Below are 27,229 nucleotides of genomic sequence, written 5' to 3'. Positions count from 1 at the left end.
GTTGCCAAACCAGTTGACAGAAGAAATTTCCACAATGAAAGTTAAGTTGAGTCAAGTAAAGAAAGATTTAAACCCCTGCTATGTGCTATCCCATAATATTATGCTAAGCTCTGAGGGTACAAAGAGAAGAAAAAGCAGTCTTTGTCCTTGGGGAGGCAACAGTCTAATGAGTGAGATGATATGTAAAGAATTGTGTATAAACACGATAAAGTGGACATAATGGAAGTTCCATTTATTCATGAAATTACAAAACTGAGCAAAAAAAAAAAAAAAGCAAGAATTGTACTTCTAAGATCCCATCAGGACAAAATTTTACAGAGAGCTCTGGGTATTTTAAAAATCTATGGAACTTTTTCTCTCTATAGTCTTCATCCATTGCTCTCCATAGTTTCTGCTTTTTCTTTAAAAGGAAATCTTTCTAGGTGGATTGCATTAACCAAAGGAGAATAGTGCTTTGGAATTCTTGAGACTCTACAATCATAGAAAAACATTTATCATTCCCAAGAAATATACTTCCGAGTTGCTGAGATACAATAAACTCTTGCACCATTGTACAAATGAAGAAATAATGACTATTTTTTAGAACATGTATATGATATTATATACATATAAATGTATATATACATATATATGAAAGATATGAGTGCAATAGAGGTTCTGCAAAATAAGATATTTGACTTGGAGGCTTTCTTAAAGAAATATGTTTGGAAGGTTCTAGTTCTCATTAGCATTTATTGAAGATTGCTTATCTTTTTTTCTCTGCATTTTCCTCTGTTTGTGGGTTGGTAGCTATATTATTATATTTTATGGTCTTGTTATGTGACTATATTATTGTTAACACTACTGAAGCTATTACTGATATTTGTTTATTTTACACAAAACCAAAGGAGACAAACTAGACTTTCTCCAAGGAAATATTTACGAACTCACCTACCCTACATTACAGAAAATTGCCTGTTTAATAACCAACTATTTTTTTCTTTCTTGAGATGTTTATGGATATTGCCTCTTCCAGAATCATTTCCTGGTATTGTTATTCATATCTACCATCCAGTATCCTTTTGTTTGCAGCATGTTATCAATTTTCTTAGAAATGTGAAATTTCTCTTAAGAAACTCTTCTTAATTGATGGCCATAGTACATTCACACGAATGGCCTATAAGTTGAAAACAGTATGGAGCTGTACAAAGGTCAATATTTATTCACAAACCAGAAATTTGTTGCTGTTAGAGACATTAGAGATCATTAGAGCTTTCTTTTCATTTTAGAGATGGAGAAACAGAAACCTAAAGAGTTTGTCATTTGACCAGGATGAGGTAGCAAGTGGCAAGAGTCAACACCATCAACGTCATCATCATCAACTAGTATTGATTAAGTGGACACCATATTCTATGGCTCTATGCTTAGCACCATGGATTCAAAGAGAGAAAAAACATTTTTATTAAAATCCATTTAATTCCAAAGTGGTTTATTTAATTCCAAATCTTTAAAATTCGGAACATTTTTCTTATTATAATTCTAAAATTGCTAAAATAATTTTGCCTACTCTCCTGCTTCTGTTAGTCAAAATTTTTAAACTGACAACTTCTCTCTTCATTCTCTTGATTCTGTACTTTGAGGCCTCTATTTCCCAGCAGATTAGCAAAAATTATTTGTCATATCTTCCCCATTTCTAACTCCTTTTTTTTTAAGTAAGGTCCTCTCCTTTATTCCTCAAAAAAAAATGATGTCTGTATGATATCAAGAATAACTAATTATACAGTAAAGTAGCATAAATAATAGATTTGATTTCCAGTACAGCAAATTTGTAAGACAATAAGGAATAATCTGATGCATATTGAAATGACTTTCAGGAAAACATGAAATAAAATTATCAATTGTTACAAAAATGTCTTGGGGGAGGATCAATATATGCATATTTATGTATTTATATATGCATATGTAGGTGTGTATACACACATACACACATATACATATATATGTGCATATATATATGTATATGTATATACATATACATACATATTTAAATTCTGTGTATGATTCACTGCCAGCACTCACTCTGACGAAAGCAGAAACTTTGAAAGCAAGCAACCTACTCAAAGAAATATTGGCTTAGACAGATATCAAAAAATCTCGAACTGCTCCTTACCAACTACACTGATACCTAAAAGACTGATTATTTAACCACATGTTTTAACCTGTTGGAAACTGAGATCTGGGGGAGGAGCCAAGATGGCGGAGTAGGAAGAAGCACATACACATAGCTCCGAACCCAAAACCCATAGAACAACTACAAAGAAGTAACTCACGGTGAATTCTGCACCCAGAGGGCACAGAACATTGGAGCGAGGGAGATTTTTGTTCCGGAGAGACCTGCAAACCTCTTGCAAAAGGTCCTTCGCACTGCTGACTGGGCGCCAGGACTGGGAGCTGAGTACAGCCCTGCCGCGGCCACGGCACCGAGAGAAACAGATCCGAGCAGGCTTCAGGGATGGGATCTCCAGGGGCCGCACAAGTCCCTCCACCCACAGGTGACGGGGGTCGGTGAGAGAGTCTCTTTGGTGGGTCGAGAGGGGAGTGGGGTGCCCCCATAACTTAGCCCCCCCCCGGGAGGTAGAAGCTGAGAGGCGGCTGCAGACAGGGGCTCCCCAAGGGGGCAGGAGCCTGGATCCATTGTTGAAGGTCTGTGCATAAACCCCCTGAGGGAACTGAGCCTGAGAGGCGGCCCTGCCTCGACCTGAGCATCTGAACTTAATCTCACACTGAATAGCAGCCCTGCCCCCGCAAAAAGCCCTAAGGCTGGAAGCAGCATTTGAATCTCAGACCCCAAACTGGCTGGGAGGATCAGGAGGTGAGGTGGGTGTGAGGAGAATATTCAGAGGTCAAGTCACTGTCTGGGAAAATGCCCAGAAAAGGGAAAAGAAATAAGACTATAGAAGGTTACTTTCTTGGTGAACAGGCATTTCCTCCCTGCCTTTCTGATGAGGAAGAATAATGCTTACCATCAGGCAAAGACACAGAAGGCAAGGCTTCTGTGTCCCAGCCCACCCAATGGGCTCAGGCCATGGAAGAGCTCAAAAAGAATTTTGAAAATCAATTTAGAGAGGTAGAGGAAAAGCTGGGAAGAGAAATGAGAGACATGAAGTCAAAGCATGAACAGCAGATCAGCTCCCTGCTAAAGGAGACCCAAAAAAATGTTGAAGAAAATAACACCTTGAAAAATAAGATAACTCAATTGGCAAAAGAGGTTCAAAAAGCCAATGAGGAGAAGAATGCTTTCAAAAGCAAAATTAGCCAAATGGAAAAGGAGATTCAAAAGCTCACTGAAGAAAATAGTTCTTTCAAAATTAGGAAACTGAGATCTGAACCAGTACCTCAATGGATTCAACATATGTCACTTTTAGCACATGTATAAAAGTTCAGTGCAGATATACTGGGAATCGTAGTCATGACCCTGCACACAGACAGCCTAGGCCATAGGGTTTTTAATCACTGGAAGCAGCAGTGGAACTCAGCAGCCTCCTGGGTATCTGAACAGCCTTGTAAGGATTGCACTGCTCACCTCCTGATGTGAGGAAGAGGGCTAGAAAAGGTGCCCTAAACATGACCTGCTTACGCAACCCTGACCTGATTACCACAACAGGCTGGGAATCCCACCATAAAGTCTAAATACAAAAAAATGTATGAAAACATCTGCAAAGATGATTCTACTTGCCATCAGCACATGGAACGTGCACACACTAATAGACAACACAAAATCCAGTAGACCTGAAGGATGAAGTGCTCTTGTTGCAAGAGAACTCAACAGGTATCACATTCAAATAGTAGACCTGAGTGAAACAAGATTGGTAAATGAAGGCCAGCTTACTGAAGTTGCAGCTGGATGCACTTTTTTCTGGAGTGGGCACAGTGAAGGGGAGTGCCCTGAAGCTGGTGTGGGTTTTGCAACAAACTAATCTAATCAGCAAGCTGATATGCCTGCCAAAATGAGTGAATGACCAGCTCATGACAATGTTATTGCCACTCACAGGAAAACAACATGCCACCATCATCAGTGTCAATGCTCCCACAAGGACAAACCCTGATGAAGTCAAAGAAAAATTTTATGAAGACCAAAAGCACTTTATTGTCAATGTGCCAAAAGAGGACAAGCTTATCATTCTGGGTGACTTTAATGCTAGAGTAGGCTCAGACTACCACTTGGCAGGGAGCCCTAGGGAAGAATGGAGTTGGAAACAGCAACAGAAATGGTCATTTACTGCTGAAGACATGCATCTCATGACCTTCTCATCACCAACAACACTGTCTTCCCTTTACCTAAACACAATAAAACTTCATGGATGCACCCTCACAGCAAACAGTGGCATCTAATAGATTATGTGATTATAAGGAGAAGAGACAGACAAGATGTGAGAGTGACAAAGGCAATGTGTGGTGCAGAATGCTGGACTGATTGTAGACTTATCCTTTCCAAGCTAAATATTCACATTCATCAAAAGCACTGCCCCCAAGGCAAAATGACTACCAGAAGATATAATGTTAACAAATTAGAGCTCTTCTCTGAGCTTGAACAGCTTGCTGGAGGGAAAGTTGAACCAACATACAGTTGGCAACAGTGTATGAGAAAAGGAGTGGGCAACTCTCAAAGATTTGGTGTACAGCACTGCATTTGCTCATCTGGATCAGAACACTCGCAAACACCAAGATTGGTTTGATGAAAATGATGGGGAAATTCAGAAGCTGCTAAATGAAAAACATGAATGCCATAGGATTTACCAGCAGGATAGTTCATCCACCTCTAAGTAGGCAGCATTTAATTCCATCAAAAGCAAAGTACTAGCAAAGCTTAGAGAGATGCAGGATTCCTGGCTCAGTAAGAAGGCAGATGAAATACAGTTTTATGCTGATAGTGACAATCCAAAGCACTTTTATGATTCCCTGAAAGCTATTTATGGACCAAAACCTGTAACGGGATGAGTTAGAGCCGACCCCTGCCCATCCCAGGATGTTACACCGAGCTCCTTCCTAGGTAAACTAGGGGCTTGAACTAGGTGGAACTAGGTGGGTTAGGAGGAAGGGTCTCATCCTTGTTGGCAACGTGGCAGTTCTGAGTACAGTTCCAGATGCTCGGTGGAGAAAACATCCATATAAGGAAAAATGTTAGATGACAGGTTCAATGTATATGCTTAGGAATGTTCACGTAATTTAGACTATATATGCATGTGAGCTAGCTGGAATAAACGGATTTGATCACCATCCTGCCTTCTGCCTCATTCATTACTCACAGGATCAAGGTCTCTTGCAGGACAAGAGCCTTGGGTCGGGGGGTTTAGGGGACCCCAACAATGGTCTAGGGAACCCTTACAAAAACCTTACGGTGCATTACAACTACTCAGTGCTGATGGAGCCACATTGATTAGTGATAAGGACATGATCCTAGGACATGGTCCCCATAGTGTTCTCAATAGACCATCATCAATCAATGTTGAGGCCATTGACCATTTACCTCAGGTTGAAGTCAATCTCTCCTTAGCTGAACTTCAAAGTGTAGAAGAGGTTTTGAGGGCCATTGGTCTGCTTTCATGTGGCAAAGCACCTGGTGCTGATTCTATTCCAGCTGAGATTTACAAGGTAGGGCAACCATTGCTCATACAAAAGTTAACTGAAATTTTCCAGGTTATATGGCAAGAGGAGGTTATCCCCCAGGAGTTCAAGGATGCCTCCATTGTCCATCTCTATAAGGGTAAAGGGAACAGATTGTCCTGTGATAATCACAGGGGGATCTCTCTCTTAGTCATTGCTGACAAAATTCTTTCTAGAGTCCTCCTTAATAGGCTGATCCTTCACCTAGAAGATGGACATATACCTGAGAGACTGAGTGGCTTCAGAAAGGGCTGAGGAACAGTCAATATGGTGTTTGTTGCCTGACAACTCCAGGAGAAATGCCAGGAGCAGAACAGAGGTCTATATACAATGTTTGTGGATCTGATCAAGGCCTTTGACACTGTTAGTCATGAGGGCTTATAGGAAAGTATGTTAAAATTTGGTTGTCCAGAGAAGTTCATCAATATAGTATAGCAATTTCATGATGGCATGTTTGCCCGGATTCTGCATAATGGACAAACCTCTCGTGCCTTCCCAGTCACCAATGCAGTGAAACAGGGCTATGTGTTTGCTCCCAGGCTTTTCAGCATGATGTTTTCAGCCATGTTGACAAATGCTTTTAGTGAGGATGAACACAGTATCAAGGTCAACTACCATATTGATGGTAAGTTCTTCAATTTGAAAAAGTTACAAGCAAAGACCAAAGTGGAGGGAGTGTTGGTGCATGATTTTCTGTTTGCAGATGATTGGGCACTCAGTGCAGCCTCTGAAACTGAGATGCAACAAAGCATCGATCAATTCTCTGCTACCTATGCTAATTTTGGCCTAATAATTAACACCAAAAAAAAAAAAACAAGAAACAGGTGCTCCATCAGTCACCATCATACCATCCATATGTGGAATCATTGGTTACAACAAATGGAGAAGTTTGGACTGCTGTGGATAAGTTCACTTATCTTGGTAGTGCACTTTCCAGGGATGTACACATTGACAATGAGGTGGATGCATGTATTGCCAGAGCTAGCTCAGTGTTTGGGAGACTCTGAAAAAAGGTTTGGGAGAGAAGAGGTATTAGACTGACTACCAAACTGACTACCAGTGGTTGTGCTGACCTCATTGTTATATGCTTGTGAAACATGGATAGTCTACCAGAGCCATACCAGGAAACTGAATCGCTTCTATCTGAACTGTCTTAGGAAGATTTTCAAGATCACCTGGCAGGATAAGGTAACAGACACTGAAGTCCTGGCTGGAGCTGAACTACCAAGCATTCAAATATGCTACAGAGAGCACAACCCCGGATGGGCTGACCACATTGTTTGAATGCAAAATGTACGCTTACCAAAAAGACTATTTTATGGAGAACTTGCATGGGGCAGGCGATCACATGGTGGCCAGAAGAAATGATACAAGGACACTCCCAAGGTCTCTCTCAAGAACTTTGCATTTGACTGTGCAATATGGGAGATGCAACATGCACAGGACCGTTCAGCATGGCATGCCCACATAAGAAAAAGTGCTGTGCTCTTTGAGCTAAGCAGAATTGAGACAGCACAAAGTAAACACAGGATGTGCAAATTTGGGATATCCACCCGAAATAATCAAATGAATATCTGTGCCCAACCTATGGTAGAGCATTCTGAGCTCATATTGGTCTGATCAGCTTCAGTTGTCCACATTGAAATTTCATTTTACAATGGTAATATCATTTTGGTCCTCTTTGAAGACGAAGGACAACAACCAACCATTAAAGTGCACCATGAATTATGCTAGAAATGTTCCGCCATACTTACTCATGTTCAAGCAAGAACTGACTTGTGTTTTAGTACCTCAAATGAATGAAGTGATATAATACTCACATTTAGTATATCTTTTGGTTGAAAAGAAAGTGATACCGACTAACCACAATAGCAGCCCAGAAATATTGTGATAGAAACAAAATGATCCTAGAGTAAAACCTCATTACTCCCCAAAAGGAGACAGATTTCTGGTGAGAAACCTTGATCTTCAAGGTATTTAACAATTTAGGTTGCCAATGAAAAACGAAGCCATATAAACTTGAGGAACTGACCAACTTACTAGGTTACAAGAGTCACAGAGAATGGAGGGTATCCTATTAGGATTATTCATCATAATTACCTATATACAATACAAAATTTAGTTAGATTCTCTAATGAGCAGGTGGAGAGAAATGAGAAATATTCACTATGGTAAAAGTTAAAGAAGAGACCACCAACAAAACACACAAATACTTTCTCACCCAGATATGAATAATAAAGGTAATCTTTTCAGAAAAGGAAAAAATGTATGCTCTCACAGGATCAGAGAACTGAACTTAAAAGGGCCTCCTTTCTTGCTTTAACTGCTACAGAAATTGCTGGATCACAGTCAACCCAGAAAGCATCAACATTTTGAAAGCTAACCTGCCCTTTCTATGAACTCAGGTACAGATAAATGAGTCTATAGTGATCCTGGTGATCAGCCCTCTCTACCAACTACAGTCTTTGGTGATAAAGTCACTAGACCATCAACATTAAGCTAACATGATTCTATTGATAAACCTGAAGAAATAATTACATATCACTCTAGGTTGTAATATTAGAAATAGCCAATGTGATGTGTACCTGGCATGTAATTGCACATGTTCATGACTACACATTTTAATGACTGTACTTTTTGCTTCTCATTTTTCTATTCCACTCTTCTCCCTATGTTGCGTTTTTGTTCATTCTATAGCAATGTCTATTTCTTAATTGTTTTGCAGATATGCTGATGCTTACAGTTAAGCTATATTTTTATAGAGGTCTATTGATAGTGTTTCTGTGGCAGCTTGTTAGCTTTGTTGTTCATTATGAGTTACTCCATCTAAAAGACAAGCTATGTCTGATGACCTCTATGCACTTAAGTATGTTGCCATTGTAGTACCCTGTTACATGGTTCTGTTATAGTATCATGCCTCATGCATGCACATTTGTTTGTTTTTTTGAAATTCACTATTCCTATCTCATCTGGTTTGGAAGTACAGTGATCACTTAAGGCGTAATCAATGCTGAATAGTAGAGATCCTATAATCTGCTCTTTTTCTGACCTGAGACCTTCAATATTACTTAGGCAGGATGCTGGCTTCCTTCCAGGGAGAATAGCCAAACAAATATCATCATGTTAGTGCCAGATGTAGTTGCATGTATTGCTAATGCACATTTATTTCATTTTAGTTTCAACAGTAATATAGGTTAGTTACCTGGAATGCCAAAATCTTCCTGAAACTGCCTCTTAATGTAATTATCAATAAATAACCTGTGTTCATTAAGTAACTCATGCATATGGTATCAGTGGGCACTCTATGAGGCAAGGTAAATATATTCAGTTTTCCTACACTTTGGTGCCTTTGTTAGGAATTGTTAGAATTTGTTTGAGCAGCAATGCCTGTGCACCTAATTGCTTCTGAGAAAAAAAATACAGCCACAAAACAGAGAATTGCATTTTGAAATTCTATTTAGACAAAGAAATTGCACAAAGAAACTTTTAGTAACATAATAAATTAAGAAGGTGAAGCATTCTTTGTAACCACAAAACACTTTCTGTTCACCAGAGATCAATAAGCATTCAAATGGAAATAAAAACAATTTAATGAACTAACAAAATATGATGTCAGTAGTGTTTTAATCAGGGAGGATTATGACACTTAATTGTTCCATTTTATGTTGCAATGAATACTGAAACAACTTAATAGTTTTATATTTTTTCCTAATGGTCATTTTCCATCTGGACATAAATTCAGAATGTCAATAGACCTCTTAAAAGGTTTTGCCCAAAGGTAAACCAAATACAGATAATTTCTGACTGATCCATGGTTCACTTGTGTTTACTCCTTATTTAGGGGTTGCCAGAGTTCCCCTCTATATCCCTGATTCCAGGATTTGGGGATTACATTGTTTATTCTCTTCCTTCACTGCTACAAATTCTGGTACTGACTAGGATGCTTAATGCTCATATTTAACATGTTAGTCTTTTCTCCAACTAGCATCAATCTAGAGAAGGATAAATGGAAAAGACAAAAGGAAAAGAGAAGGAAGTGATTCTCCTCCCTTTTCTCACAATATTCCCAAGATAACAATAATCAGATCATAGATTTAGATCTAAAGAAGTTTCATAGAGGTCATCTAGTTCAACCAGTCCATAGTCAAGCCAAGAGAGCATGACTCTTTAAGAGTCATGATTAAATGACCTATTCAAGATCTCATAGAAAATGATGAAGTTGTACCTCTGGACATACTTCATTGAGCCCCTGCTTCTATTTCAGTTCTTCAGGGTGCTCATAATTTAATGAGTATGAAAATGATTTCTAGTACTGTTGATCATGCTCCATCCTTACCTTTTTGTTCAGTGCAAGTCTTGACATCATAACCTAGACACCTAATACAAGATCTATTGAATGTTCCTTCTAGAAAATCTTTAATCTTTGAATAAATAAATCTTATATGATCTACTGCAATATAAAAGGAACTACAGATGGAAAGGATAAATGAATTAATTCTGCACTAAAACAGTTAATATCCTAACAGTAAGTGATGGTGATGGCAATGGTGGTAGTGATATATACAGTGGAGTAAAGCAAAATATATACAAAGTAGGTTTCATACAAGTGAGTAGAACACTAACAACTGAGAGAATCATTGTTATATTATCCCGGAAAACAATAAAGGAGGGGGCAGGCAGCAACAATGACAGATAAGAACATTCTCTAATGATCTGCCTCTATGTTCTCTTTTCAGATACTTTCCCAACCTTATTTCTATTGATTCTTTCATTGATCCAAATGAAAAATGTTCAGTGCCACCTCCACCATTCCTTCTGCCTTCTGTTGTAGCCAAAGTTTACCCCTACTCAAATTAGGGGTCTGTGTTTTATTGCCCTGTACATCAGACTTTCTTCTTTGCCCAGATGTGAATCTACTCTGACATCCTTCATTAGGGTAGGAGTGGTTGTGATCAGTCCTTTCTTAGCCCCAAATCTTCCCCTTAAATCCTCTACCCCCAGTGAACTTGAGCTCCTGTTTTCATGATGAGGAAGAGGATAATGATCTCACATTTACATAACTTTAAGGTCTACAGAGAATTGTATATATTTTATCTTCTTCAATCTTTAAAACAATCCTATGAAGTTATATAATTACTATTTCCACTTTACAGATGAAAAAACTGAGACTTGGAAAAGCTACAGGATGGCCAGAGTTAAGCATTTAGTATTTAAGGTAAGATTCATAGAATCATAGAATGAATCTGTAACCTACTCACTCTGATCCCAGTCTTGGAGAAGGATGTTGTCTAGATCTATTTGAGCAGGGAATATAGCTTGATTAATTTTCACTGTACCTAGTGCTATTCTCTACTTTGACTTACTCTCCTCTAACAAAAGCCTACATGTGAGCTTGGTTTCCCAAAATTTCAGATTCCTTACACTATACAAAATCTAATCTTACAGCTTTTAATTAATTTTTACTCACTTCAGAATGATAGAGACTGAATGGGAGCAACTTAGTGTGAAACAATCCCTCTGTGTGCACAACTTAATGCCAATATGGAAGTAGAAATTCCATGGCAAGCCCAATAGCACTTATAGCTCCCAACTCCTATATCTACTTTTCTAACTCTGTCCACTTTCTTACATTTTTTTTTTTTTACTGAAGTATTGAGGACTTTAGCTTTCACACACTAACTTTCATTCACTGGTCAAACCTCACCCAAAACACACATTTACTAGCAACCACTGCTTCTTCTTCCTTGCTTCCTTGCAAATTGAACATTGGGTGACCTATAATCTCTTAGAACCACATACCTTATCATTCTGATTACTTCTCATCCTTATACTTACTCCCTATATGTTTGAAATTACCTACTCCCTTGAAACCACTCTGCAATAGTAGGAGAAAGGGAGGAAGACCTAACCATGGATCAACAATTGAATTGGTCTTGCGATTTCAGCCTTGCTACATTCAAAGGCTTTGACACTATTTGTTCTTTAAATAAGAAATGTTGTCATGTCACTTATCATTTTATCTCACTGAACAAATGCTTACATCTGTAATCAAAACTTATTTTCTAAGCTCAGAAGTCATTTATTTAACAATTCATTCTAAAATTACTGCACTCACAACAAAGCAGATCAGAAGACACACTTGTATGCTGATGGAATGATGGTCTTTTGACTGATGGGAAGACTCTGAAAGAGTATTCGATAATATGTGTCATTCTTTTTAAAAAAATATATTTATTTTTCCCACTTAATAGTGTTTTCCCCAATTATATGTAAAGATATTTTTCAGCATTCACTTTTATATGATTTTGAGGGCCAATTTTTTCTTACAATTTCCCCACATCACTCTCCAAGACAGCAAGTAAATGTGTCATAGGCTATATGTGCACAATCATATTAAACATATTTCCATATTAGTCATGTTGATAAAGAAGAATCAGAAAAAAAGGGAAAAAAACATAAGAAAGAAATGACATAAATGACATAAGAAGAGAAGATGGTATGCTTCAATCTATATTCAGACTCCATAGTTCTTTCTCTGGACGTGGATATAATTTTTCCACCATGAGTCTTTTGGAATTGTATTGCTGAGAAGAGCTAAATCTATCAAAGTTGATCATCCCACCATATTGCTGTTACTGTGTACAATGTTCTCCTGGTTGTGCTCACTACGCTCAGGATCAGTCCATGTAAGTCTTCCCAGAATTTCTGAAATCTGCTCTCTCATCATTTCTTATGGACCAATAGTATTCCACTACACTCATATACCACAATTTGTTTAGTCATTCCCCAGACAATAAGCATCCCCTCAATGTCTAATTCTTAGCCACAATAAAAAGTGCCACTCTAAATATTTCTGTGCATGTGGATCCTTTTCCATTTTTTATCATCTCTTTGGGGGACAGCTAGGTGGTACAGTGGATAGAGCACCAGTTCAGGAGTCAGGAGGACCGGAGTTCAAATCTCACCTCAGACACTTGACATTTAATAACTGTGTGACCTTGGGCAAGTCACTTAACCCCAATTGCCTCATTCTGGGTCATCTCCAGTCATCCTGATGAATATCTGGTCACTGGATTCAGATGACTCTAGGGGAGAAGTGAGGCTGGTGACCTACACAGCCCTCCCTCTCTCAAAACAAAGTCAAGTGGAAGTCATATTATTATTTCTCTGATGGCATGATCTTCTTCGGCAATGAAGGAGAAACACACACATCATCTCTTTGGGATACAGACCTAGTAGTGTTATTGCTGGATCGAAAGGTATGGACAGATTTGTCGACCTTTGGACATAGTTCCAGATTGCTCTCCAGAATAGTTGAACTAATTGTGAATTAGTTCACAACTCCACCAATAGTATATTAGAGTGCCATTTGCCCCACATTTGATAAAGCATTTATCATTTTCCTTTTGTGTCAGATTAGCCAACCTAAAAAGTGTGAGGTGTTATCTGTAAGATGCTTTAATTTGCATTTCTTTATCAGTGATTTAGAACATTTTTATATGTCTATAGATAGCTTTTATTTCTTCATCTGAAAACTGCCTGTTTATCTCCTTTGACCAAAATTTATCAATTGGGGAATGACTTGTATTCTTATAAATTTGACTCGCTTCACTTTAGAACTGAGAAATTTTAGAAATGAGACCTTTACCAGAAACAGTGGCAGTAAAAAAAACGTCTCCTACCTTTCTGCTTCCCTAATAATATTGGTTGCATTTGGCTTTGTGCAAAACTGTTTAATGTAGTCAATATTGTTAATTTTGCATCTTATAATGTCCTTTATCTCTTGTGGGTCATAAATTCTTTAGTTTTTGGTCGATTTGACAAGGAAACTATTTTTTCCTCTCCTATTTTGCTTATGGGATCATTCTTAATGTTTAAATCATGTACTCATTTTGATCTTCTTGGTATATAGTGTAAGATCTTGGTCTATGCTAGTTACTGCCATAATATTTTCCAGTTTTCCAATCTGTTTTTGTCAAATTGTGAATTCTTATCCCAGAAGGTTGAGTTTATCGAAGAGATTACTATAATCATTGATTAATGTGTCCTGTGCACCTACACTATTCCACCATTCTACTTCTTAGACAGTATCAAATAGTTTTGATAATTGTTACTGCATAGTGTAATTTTAGATCTGGTAGGACTAAGTCACCTTCCTTTACATTTCTTTTCATTATTTCTCATGATATTCTTGACATTTTGTTCTTTCATATGAATTTTGGTATTATTTTTTAAAGTCCCATAAAATAATTTTAGCAGTTTGATTGATATGGTACTGAATAAGCAAATTAATTGTTATTTTTATTATATTAATTCATCTTACCCATGAGCACCTGATATTTCTCCAATAATTTAGATCTGACTTTGTTTCTGTGAAAAATGTTTTGTAATTATGTTCATATAGTTCCTGGGTTTGTCTTGGCTGGTAGAATCCAAAATGTTTTGTATTATCTACAGTTTCTTTAAGTGGAATTTTTCTTTGTATCACTTGTTGCTGGGGTTTGTTAGCAATATATTGAAATGCCAATGATTTATGTGTGTTTATTTTATACTGTGCAACTTTGCTGAAGCTGCTAATTATTTCAAGTATTTTTTAATTGATTCTCTAGGATTCCCTAAGTATACCATCATATCACCTGCAATAAGTGATAGCTTTGTTTCTTCATTGCCTATTCTAATTCCTTTAATTTCTTTTCTTCTCTAATAGCTACATTGCATTTCTAGTATAATACTCAATAGCAATGGTGATAATGGACATACTTGTTTCACCCCTGATTTTATTAGAAATGCTTCTAGCTTGTCCCCATAACAATTAATATTTGCTGATGCTTTTAGATAGATGTTATTTAACATTTTAAGGAAGACTCCATGTATTTCTATGCTCTCTAGTATTTTTAATAGAAATGGGAGCTGTATTTTGGCAAAAGCTTTTTCTGCTTCTATTGAGGTAATCATATGGTTTCTGTTAGTTTTGTTGTTGATGTGGTCAAATGTGATGATATTTTTCCTAATACTGAAGAGCCCTGCATTCCTGGTTTAAATCTCACTTAGTGTGTTATACTCATAATTAATTGCTTGTAATCTATTTGATAATATTTTATTTAAATTTTTGCATCTACATTCATTAGGGAGATTAGTCTATAATTTTCTTTCTCAGTTTTAGTTCTTCCTCATTTAAATATCAATACCATATTTGTATCATAAAAAAATAAATTGGCAGGACTCCTTCACCCATTTTTCCATATAGTTTATATAGTAATGGAATTAATTGTTTTTTGAATGTCTGGTAGAATTCACTTGTAAATTCACCCAGCCCTGGTGATTTTGTCTTTGGGAGCTCATTGAGAGCTTGATCATTTTCTTTTTCTGAAGTGGGGATAAGTATTTTATTTTCTCTTTCCTTAATCTGGGCAATTCATATTCATCCATTTCACTTAGTTGATCAGATTTATTGGCATATAGTTGGGTAAAATAGCTCCTAATTATTTTTTAAATGTCTTCTTCTTTGGTTGTGAATTTATTTTTTTTTTATTTTTGATACCGGTAATTTAGTTTTCTTCTTTCCTTTTTTAAAATCAAATTAACCAAAATTTTGTCTGTCTTATTGGTTTTTCGTGAAGCCAACTCTTAGTTTTATTCATTAATTCAATAGTTTTCTTTATCTTGATTTTATTAATCTTTCCTTTGATTTTTCAAAATTTCTAATTTGGTATTTAGTTAGGGATTTTTAATTTATTCTTTTTCTAGATTTTTTAGTTGCATGTCCAATTTGTTGATCTCTTCTTTCTCTATTTTATGCATGTAAGCATTTAAAAATATATAATTTCCCATAAGGACTATTTTGGCTGCATCCTATAAGCTTTGTTAGGCTATTTCATTATTACTGTTCTCTTTAATGAAATTTTTGTTTATTTCTATGATTTGTTGTTTGACTCACTAAATCTTTAGCATTACATTATTTAGTTTCTACTTAATTGTAGTCTATCTTTCCATGGCCCTTTATTACATGAAAATTTTATTGTATCATAATCTGAAAAGGATGCATTTACTATCTCTGCCTTTTGCATTTGTAGGGTGAGGATTTTATTTCCTAACATGGTCTTCTTTGTACATCCCAGGTACTGCTGTCCCCATTAAATTTTCTCCAGAGGTCTATCACATAGAACTTTTCTAAAGTTTTATTCACCTTCTTAACTTCTTTCTCATTTATTTGATAGTCAGATTTCTCTACTTTTGAAAAGGGGGGATTGAAATCCCCCACTAGCATAATTTTGATGTCTATTTCTTCCTATAACGTATTTAACTTCTCTAATAATTTGGATGCTATACCACTTAGTGTATATATGTTCAGTATTGAGATTACTTCATTGTCCATGGTTGCTTTCAGCAAAATATAGTTTTCTTTCTTATCTCTTGTAATTAGATCTAATGTTTGATTTTGCTTTGTCTGAGATGATGATTTCTACCCCTGCTTTTTCTTTCTTTCTGTTTCTGTTTCTTTCTCTCTCTCTTGCTTACTTTCTTTCTTTTCACTGCAGCTGAAGCATATTATCTTCTGCTCCAGTCTTTTACCTTTACTCTGTGTGTATCTCTATGCTTCAGATATGTTTCTTGTAACAGCAACAAGAACAACAGCAGCAGCAGCAAAAACAAACATATTCTTGGATTCTGGTTTTTGATCCACTCTGCTATCTGCTTTCATTTTATGGGGGAGTTCATCAAATTCACATTAACAGTTATAATTACTAACTGTGTCTTTCTCTCCATCCTATTTTCTCCTATTTTACTTTTCTTCTTTTTTCCCTTTCTCTCTCTCACCAGTGTTTTGCTTCTGACCGCCTCCTCCCTCTATCTGCCCTCCCTTCTATCAAATCCCTCACCCATGCTCCTTTTAATCCCCTCCCCCTACTACTTCTCTACAGGGTAAGATAGATTTCTATATCCAACTGAATGTGTATGCTACTTCTTTGAGCCAAATCTGCTGAGACTATGGTTCAAGCAATGCTCAATCCCTCTCCCTTCTTTCCTTCTACTGTAATAGCTCTTTTGTGCCTCTTCATGTGATACAATTTTACCTTTTCTCTCTTCCCCTTTCCTCTTCTCCCAATATAATCCTTTTCCTCACCCCTTAATTATTTTTATATCATCACATCAAAGTCAACTTATACCCATACCATCTGTCCATGCAAAACCCTTCCAACTGAATAAAGATAATAGTTCTTGAGATTTACAAGTAAAATCTTCCTGTGTATGGGGTGTAAACAGTTTAACCTTACTGAATAACATGCTTTATTCCCCCTTTCTTCTTTCCCTTTTTTTGCTTCTCTTGAGTCTTGTATTTATCTAATTTTCTGTTCTGTTGTTTTGTTTCTTTTCATCAGGAATTACTGAAAGCCTCTTCTTTCATTGAATGTCCATTTCCCATTCTGAAAAATTATGCTAAATTTTGCTAGATAGTTTAATTGCTCCAGAGTCCATTTAGAGACTTGATTTAGCATTCTTTCTGAGGGAAATTGGGGAGAGTTCAGGCAACTTCATGGTTTCTTTTTTCCGTCTTGTCTCTTCCTCCAATATTCATAAGTCTTACTAGAAGAAACAGATCTATATCAAACATGCCCACACTAAAAATGAGTTTTTTGTGTTTGTCAACATCTGAATAATCAATCATACTAAAATTAATAGAAATGGTAAGACTTTTCAACATGGATCAATTTTTTTCACTCATATACATATATATATATATATATATATACACACACACACATATGAATAGAGAGAGACAGAGAGAGAGAGAGAGAGAGAGAGAGAGAGAGAGAGAGAGAGAGAGAGAGAGAGAGAGAGAGAACTTTTCTTCATCTCAAACTGGTAAATGGCAGATGGTTATTAAAAAATGAATGCTATCCCCAATAATTGGTGATAGTCTTTACTGCTGAAAAGTTCATAGAGTCATCGATTTCATGGCAGAAGGGATTTTCAGAGCCATTCATTCTGATGTTTTCTTTCTGCAAATGAAGAAACCAAAGTCAGTGAAATTAAATGATTTTCTGAATTATGTGAATAAATTGCAAAGGTAATATTTGAACCCAGATCTTCCTGGCTCCCGGTGCTCCACCCACTATATCATACTCATTTGGCACTTCTCTAAATGAGCATAATACATTTTTAAATGTAAGTAAATAACAATAGAAATAATTTTAAATGGAAATTATTATAAATTTAATATTTTATCTCCTGTGCTCTAATATTCTATAATTTATGTTGTTCTTTACTTATGAAACAATCTTGTCCTCTCTCTGATCATTGCAAATTCTACCCATCCTTCAAGACCTGGAAAAATTTTACTTCACCCTTGAAATCTTTACTGATCACTCCAAAATGCACTGATCTCTACTATCTATGACTGTACATTGCAGAATATAATACAATATATATTTGATAAGACAGGAATCTTAGAAATCATCTTGCCCCTGTCCATCATTTAACATATGAACAAATTAGGACAAAATAAGGGCATTAGAGAGAGATGTGTCACACTGAGTAAGAATGATGTCTTAGAAGACTTGAGTTCAAATACTCTGTTTTCTTGGGCAAATTACTTAACTACTCTCAGTCTCAGTTTCCTCATCTCTCAAAGAGTGGTAATATCACCTAACTCAGGGGATTACTATAAGGATCAAATGAGAAAATGTATGTTGAGAACCTTACGAACTTTATAGTACTATATAAATGATATTTATTCTTATCACTATTGTAAATCTCTGAATAACTTATTTCTATTACTTCTATATATTGGTGGTTCCATTTTCTCTTTAATGTGCATACTTGGTCCATCAGTAAGATGTTAATCAATTTATGCCTTCTCACATTATGTGATTCTTATTCACTCCTTTTAAAAATTCCTCCATGAGGGGGCTCTTCCTTAAGTTTTATTGACATTAAGTGGATGACAACTGTAACATGAAAACATACATGTTATCCTTCATTCTTGCTTTTTGGACTGCTTACCTTCTTTGGTAACATATTACTCTGTGACATCTTTTCCTCTCCTTGTTCTGCATCAGTAACTAGTTGGAGCCTATTGACCATGTGGCCTTTAGACAACTTTAATTCTTCAGAGATTTTTTTTCTCATTCCCCATAATATAAAATACAATATACAATTCTGATGATTCAGGAATAATATCTTACATGCTTTTTTTACTTTTGCATGGCAGTTCACACAGTGTTTAACATTCATGAGGTGCTCAATAAATACTTGCTGGTTAACTGCTCTCACTTCAATAATTGTCTTAACACAAAACAAAACTAAAATCATTTATAACTGATTAGCCTCAATCACAATGGCTCAGTTACTTTTTTAAAAAGTAGCAAAAATAGAATTCCATAATAACAATACAATATTGGGAGTACCTTGAAGTTCTGAGATCTAAGGTATACGTATATTATTTCAACTAACACTTCTCTAGGGAATTGATTTTGGGAGCTGAGAGATGCTGTAAAATCTCGAGAGATTTCAAAAAGGTCAAGTACTCTCACAGGATTTCACTTTTCTCTTAAATTTGTTTTGTATACTAGACAAGTTCAAGTTTCTATACCCCTCTCTCCTATGAGTATATTTTATGCGGATCTAGACAATAACTTACAATATTAAATTCCAGTACAAGGAGAACAAGTTGTATACCATATTTATTTTCGTTTTGACACACTACTGAAATGGAAAGTCCTGTATGCATTTCATAGGACACAGTCATATTTTATGTGTGAAGAAAGCTATAGAATAGCTCAGGTAGATAATGGAGCTGGCTTCCCAATGATGAACCGACTGAATGTAAACATCAATCATACCCAGATATGATTTTAGATGTCATACTTTAAGTTTAAAATTGTTATTCTTGTATCACAATGTGGATTATTAATGTGACTGTATGTTGCTAGGAAACAATAAACTCTTTGCAAATTATTGGGTGGTATATAGTCATATTGTTATATGTACTGAATTCTAATTGTATTTGGTATTTTTAGCATGTCATATCTTATTATGAACCATGTACATGCTGCTTAGTTCATCTTAGGAAAATAACGCCTGGCAAAATTCATTCTGAAGTTCAAGAGAGGCTGGATAATATAATAAAAACAAATAAAAAAGAACAAACCTAGGTAACAAAAATCCCCATTAGAAGTGACTGCAGGCTCAAAATGATAAAACTGGAATGTTAAAAATGTGCATTTGTTGACTCCTGTCAAATTTTTTTCATCCTGACTTTGATCTCTATGGAAAAAATCCTCTGCAACTATTGATATTTACTCATTATAGAAACTGAATAATACTATGGGAATCCCGTATGGACAAAATAATAGGTATAGTACTTTATCAATGAGCATTTGGAAAGGGGAGGGGGTGCTGAGGTTTACACCAGAATTTCCCAGTTTTCAATTTTAGCCTATAAGTAGTATGATTAGTCCTCTTTATATCTATCCCATATATTCCCTAAAATTTCTCATTGATTAGCCAGAATGGCCTGTAGGAAAGTTTTAATTATTTTATTGTAATAAATATGTAATAGAATATAGTATGATTTGGAAAACACTGACTTGTACCATTATAAGAAAAAAAAAGGATTACTGAAATAGATTAAATTCATGGAATAGTAAATAAGAGTACATTTAAAAGAATGGATGTGGTATCAGAAAAATAAGAAGTAATACTGCAAGGTAAGCACAAGTTTTGGCTTACAGGCAAGAATGGAGTCTAATATGTGTAGCAATATACTACTAAGCATATATGATTTTAACAAGTATTTTAGAGATTGAAGAAAATCATAATGTGGCAGAGGATGAACAGATAATTTCTGTAATCTGGGCATCTATTTTTGGTCTTGAAGATTCCTTGTTCTTCACTTTAGTAGCACCATTAATTAATGGCAGTGCTTGACAAAACTAATTTGAAAGCATAGTTCTCTACATACAAAGAATTTTTTTCAGTCCTCTTTTTTATTTAAGTTTAAAGAGGGCTAATATTCAAGTGTATTTTTATGTACAATTAAAGAATGAAAAATCAAAATGATCTTTTCATGAACCAATTACTCAGCCTAATTGTGATAATTGGTGTGAAATAATGTTCATCTATATAACCTTATTTCACCTTAAATAATACAAAGTGTTCTAATCAGGATAATGAATGCAGAGGAATAACACATTTATAAGTGTGTTGGAGACATAATGCATGCACTAGAAAAAACTTTTATTTATTTCCCTTTAGACACATTGTACCATGTCACGTCAAATACACAAGCATTTATAAGAACTAAAATTGAGTTAGGCACAATGCTAACAACTGTGGTTACAGTGTGGGATACAAATTCAGGCAAAATGAATGACAACTCTTGCCTTCAAAGAGTTTATATTCTAATATAGGAAGACCACACATGAAAGAGATCTGATGGCAGTGAAAAAATATCGCTTTGGCACTCATGGAGGTAAATTCTGGAGAATCAGAAGTAGAAAAAGGAAAAGAATGAAGGATAGCTGATTTTGCCCTTCCTCAAAACATTGGTTTTGGGAGGAACTCATCAATAGGAGAAGGGGGGAGTTAAAAGTAAAGAAATTCTTCTAGGATTGGAGACCACAGAGGCAAAGGAAACTTCCAAAGTGAGAAGGCACTTGAGGCATGGCAGCAATGTGTAGAACCAGAAGTGGATCCAGGAGGAAGACTACATATATTTTTGCATTCATTGTATCAAATCAAAAAAATCAGAATTAATAGAATTTGAAATAGTTCATATACGATAGTGTATCACCTAGTATACTCTAGATAGGCAGATTCAGAATTCAAGGATGAAATTCACAATTACCTTGGAAATGTAGTTTTAGGTATCAATAGTGACTTCAAAAGAGATGACAAAGTGGATAGAAAAGTGAAATTCATAGTACTGCTATTCTGCTTGGGAACAGTCACACATAGCTAGAGGAAAGCGGGGTCCTGTTTTAGTAGCTATAGTACTGAGGTCAGTTTCCAAAAATGACATAATGCAATGGAAATTGCCAGAGAAGTATAAAACTGCTATGTATCCCCTCACAACACATGGTTTCAGCTGCAAGTATGGCAAACATATTGTGGGAAATGTGAAGTAATAGAACGCATCTATTCAACTCCCATCCCCTCACTGTTTGCTTATTCATTAAGAAGCAATGATTTTGAATTAGGCTTTATGTTATAAGTGAAACTATTTGCTTGATACTATTGATGTCTGCTCTTTTCTTTTATATAAGTATACTTGACTGAGACATTTGTCTTTCCTTACATCCAAAGTTTGTGGTATGAGTGTACAGTGGCAAAATTATGTTCTGGACTATGAAGTTTTCTAAACGAGTCTCTCTATTACTTGGGGGCTCAGTTTATGTGGCAGTTATCTTGATTTCCTTGTAACATGATAAATGCTGGAAAAAAGAAATTTAAATGGCAATTAGAGCTCCTCACCTCCTTAGAAGGAGCCTAACTTTGATGTGGTTGTTGTTACCTCGATGTTTGGCTTACAGGCAGTCTTGCATTTAGAGTCCATTAGTTCTTTCTCTGAAGGTAAATAGCTTTTATCTTCATAAGTCCTTCAGAATCATTTTGGAACATTGCATTACTGAAAATAGCTAAGTCATTCACAGTGTATCATTATACAGTATTCATTACTGTGTATACTGTCCTCCTGGTTCAGCTCACTTCACCTTGCATCAGTTCAAATAACTCTTTCCCATTTTCCTGAAAACACTATACTTGATTCATATAGCACATGACTATTCCATCACAATAATATACTAAACTTGTTCAGCCATTCCCCAATTGTTGAACATCATCTAAATTTCCAATTCTTTCCTGCCACTGAATAGAGTCTTTAAAAAACATTTTGTACATGTTGATCCTTTTCCTTTTTCTTTGATTTCAATCAGGCACATATCTAGTAATAGTATTGCTGGGTCAAAGAGTAGGTAAACTTTTTTTACTTCTTTGGGTGGAGTTCCAAATTGTACTCCAGAATGGTTAAATAAGTTCCAGTAACAGTGCATTAGTATCCCAATTTTCCCATATCCCCTTTAACATTTTTTGTTTTCTTTTTTTGTAATGTTAGCCCACTTGATAGTTGTGAGATGATGCCTCAGAGTTGTTTTCATTTGAATTTCTCTTTTTGACAATGATTTAGGGCAATTTTTCATATGACTGTAGAAAGCTTTGATTTCTTCATCTGAAAACTACCTGTTCATATTCTTTGAAAATTTATCAATTGGGGAATGACTGGTATTTTTAGAAATTTGGCTCGTTTTTCCATACATTTTTAAAAAATGAGGTGTCAGAGACTTACTATAAAATTCTTTCCCAGTTTTCTTTTTCTCATTTAATCTTGACTGCATTGGTTTTATTTGTACAAAAACTTTTTAACTTAATGTCATAAAAATGATATATTGTCCATCCCATAATGCTCAGTATCTCTTCTTTGTTTATAAATTCTTTCCTTATTCATAAATCTTACAGGTAAGATGTTCCCTTCTTTCCTAATTTACTTATGATATCAGTCACTATGTCTAAATCATGTACCCATTTTGGCATTATTGAGTACATATTGTGAAACATTTATCTACACTTAGTTTCTACCAAATTGTTTTCCAATTTTCGCAGCAATTGTCCTCAAGTAGTGATTTCCTGTCCTAAAATCAGATATTTGACTTTGTCAAACACTGTAATATTATGATTGTTTCTTATTCTATATTATATACCTAATCTATTACGCTGATCCACCAATCTATTTCTTAGTCAGCACCAGACTGTTTTGATAATTACTACTTTATAATACATTTTGAGTTTCAGTAATGTTATGTCACTTTTCCTTCATATTTTTTTCATTGATTCCCTTAATATTCTAGACCCTTTGGTTTTCAAGCTCCTAGTTTTATTTTTTTACTTCAATAATTTTCTTGCTTTTAATTTTACTAATTTCCCCTTTTGTTTTCAGGATTTCCAATGTGGTGTCTAATTGGGGATTTTAACTTGTTCTTTTTCTAGTTTTTTTTTTTTTAGTTGCATGACCATTTCATTGATCTGTTCTTTCTCTGTTTTATTGATGTAAATATTTACATCATATTTACATACTACTTTTTCTCTGTCCCACAAATGTTTGGCATGTTGACTCATTATTGTCATTGTCTTCAATGAAATTATTGTTTCCATGACTTGTTTTTTTAACCACTCAGACATTAGTATTAGATTGTTTAGTTTCCAATAAGTTTGAATTCCAGTTAATTTTAAATATATGTTTCCATGGCCATTTATCGAATATAACATTTATTGTCTTAAAAGGATGCATTTAATATTTTCACTTTTCTTCATTTGGTTGTTAGGTTTTTATAACCTACTATGTGGTCAAATTTTGTGAAGGTGCCATGTCCTGCTATGAAAAACAAGTATACCCCTTTCTATTAGCATTCAATTTTCTCCAGAGGCTTATTGTATCTAACTTTTCTAAAATTCTACTAATTTCTTTAATTACTTTTTTGCTTATTTTACACATATATTTACCTATATTCTGAGAGAGAGGAGGATTTGGGGAAAAAAGATGATAAGTTTTGACTTAGTGAGTTGGAGATATCTTTGACACATCTATTTTGAGGTGTGTAATATGAAGTTCAAGATGTAAAGCTAGAGGTCAAAGGGGAGGTTGGGGCTGGATAAATAGACGTGAGAACCATGTGCATGGAAATTATAATTGAATCCATGGGAGAGAGTCATGTATCTATTTTTGGTAGATAGTCATGGTAAGTGGGTATGTCTTGGGGGAAGACCCAAGAAAGCAGACAGAGAAGGAATGGTCAAAGAGGTGAGAGGAGAACCAGGAGAGATCCTTGTCATAAAAAGTAAACAAGAAAAGTATATAATACAGAAAGGTAATAGAGAGAGTATCAAAAGCTAAAGAAAAGTCAAGAAGGAAATGGATTGAGAAAAGGTCATTAGTTTAGACAATTGGGAAGTCAGTGGCAACTCTGGAAAAAAGCTATTCCAATCAAATTTCATCTCACAAAGGAGAGGGGAAATATGGTATAGTAGCTGTAAAGTAAGACTATTGCTGTTGATCATGTTCGAAGGAGCATTTACCTTGTTTATACTAGAAGAGAAAGATTTGGTATTTTTGCAGCCAGTATGGAAATAGCTAGTAGATGAGGATAAAATGAAGATATCAGAAAATGGTAATAATAGAAGGGGAAATCTTCTGGAGAAAATAGGATGGCATGGGATTAAGAGTGAATGGAAAGAGATTTCCCTTCATGAGGAAAAGGGTCACGTTTTTGTAATGTAAGGATGAATGAGAAGATGGGGAGGGAAAGATCTTAGTGATGTTAAATGAGGAAGAAGAAAGAAGAGAGGGTACTATATCAATAGCCTCATTTTGAGGGGAGGACTGAAGTATGAGGGATCACCCTCAGCTGAGAGGGTCAATGCAATTGGGAGTCTTTCAGTTGGATGGAAAGATTTGGTACAGTCACTGTCTGACCATGGTTACCAGAGAGAGAAGCACCAACACTTGAGTTTTCAAAGCCAGGGAACTGCTTAGTGACTGCCCGGAGTCTTCTCTGGCCAAACACTTCCAATTAGTAAGCCCCAAAGTTAAACCTCACCTCAGAGTCTTTATACATTCTTTAGAGCCAGAGGACATCACAACCCTTGAGAACCAGTGCCTCAATAGAAAATTAGCAAAAGGTGTGGGCCTTTCTACAAATCTTTCCTTATCAAACTCCCCCTTAATGGGCAGGCCCATTAATGGGTGAGGAACATCTTCCCATTAAGATGCAAAATTATGTTAACAATAAGCAAAAATGCATTATTAATACACTACCCCAGGCATAAGGATATCCATATTTATGTGCTCTCCTGTTAGGTTTCTTTAAATGACAGTCTATTCCAAACACATACTTCCCCCAGATATTATATGCATTGGTAGGACAATGTGACATAGTGTTTTTATTATTATTTCTGTTCTGGTCTTTTATAAGTTGTGAAGAAATGGTTATTATGGTTTTACTTGTGTTAGTTAATAAGTGTTTTGTGTTTAAGAGTTAATAGTGCTATGGTGACTTTCCTATAAATGGGAAGCATGCTAGTCAGGTCTCAGGAGTTAAAAGTAGCAGGCAGCATGAGTACATTACTCCCACAGTAGGGATACCCCTGTACCATTAAGAAAGTTTGAATTGCAACATCAATGTGGTAGTCCTCTGAGATTATATGTAAAATATTTATATGTACATGAATATGTTCATATGTACATTATGAATGTGTATATATTATATATATTTTTTATATATTCATATATACATAGAGGAATAGATATAAAAACATTGACACCTATAGGTTCTAATAGTACCATATTTCTGGAGCTACATGGGACCTCTGAAGCTTTCTAATTCAGACCCATACTTTCACAGATGAGGAAACCGAGGCCCAAGGAGGTTGTATATTGCCCAAACCACACAGACAGTATGAGAGTCAAAGTTGCAATTCACGTTCTTTGACTTCAGAGCAATATATTTTCCCCCTCTTTCTTAACTAGACCCTTTAGCCCCCACCATGACTGTCTCCAATAACAAAAATATTATCATAAAGGATTTTTAATAGTATTTTATTTTCCAGATACATGTAAAGACAGTTTTTAACACTCATCTTTATAAAATTTTGAGTTCCAAGTTTTCTCCTTCTCTCCCTCCCTCTCTTCTTGTATTTTGATATGTTATATACATGCAAACATTTAAAACATATTTCCATATTAGCTATGTTGTGAAAGAAGAAACAGATGCAAAGGAAAAAAAAACATGAAAAAAATAAAGTGAAAATATTATGATTTAATTTGCATTCAGAGACCTGTTTCAGAAAAATAACGTTCTTTCTCTGGATGTGGATAGCATTTTCCATCATGAATCCTTTTTTAATTGTCTTGGAGAGCTGCATAGCTGAGACAAGCTAAGTCTATCATAATCGATCATCATACAATGTTGTTTTTACTGTATAAAAAGTTTTCCTGGTTATTCTCATTTCACTTTGCGTCAGTAGATACAAGTCTTTCCAGGATTTTCTTCAATCAGTCTGCTCATTTATTTTTTATTGCACAATAGTATTCCATTATATTCATATACCAAAACTTGTTTGACTGTTCCCCAGTTGATAGGCATCTCCTCAATTTCCAATCCTTTGCCACCAAAAAAAGAGATGCTATAAATATTGTTTGTGCATGTAGGTCATTTTCTCTTTTTTATTATCTCTTCAAGATACAGACTTAGTAGTTGTATTGCTAGATCAAACACTATGCACAGTTTGGTTGCCCTTTGGACATAGTTTCAAATTGCTTACCTTAAATTGTTTTAAATTGCTTACTTGGATCATCTCACAACTCCACCATATAAACTGTTTTTTTTTTTCCTACAAGGATTCAAAAATACAATGTATTATAATATATATTTCTAGATGCATTTTACGTTTACTCTTCATTCTATACTATTATATTCTATGTTATCTAATATTCTGTATTATTCCTCATTCATCTACACCATTAATTTTACTA

This window comes from Notamacropus eugenii, chromosome 2 (assembly GCF_028372415.1).
Source record: "Notamacropus eugenii isolate mMacEug1 chromosome 2, mMacEug1.pri_v2, whole genome shotgun sequence".
NCBI lineage: Eukaryota > Metazoa > Chordata > Mammalia > Diprotodontia > Macropodidae > Notamacropus > Notamacropus eugenii.
The sequence above is the reverse complement of the archived record's forward strand: the minus strand, read 5'-3'. Positions refer to the sequence as shown.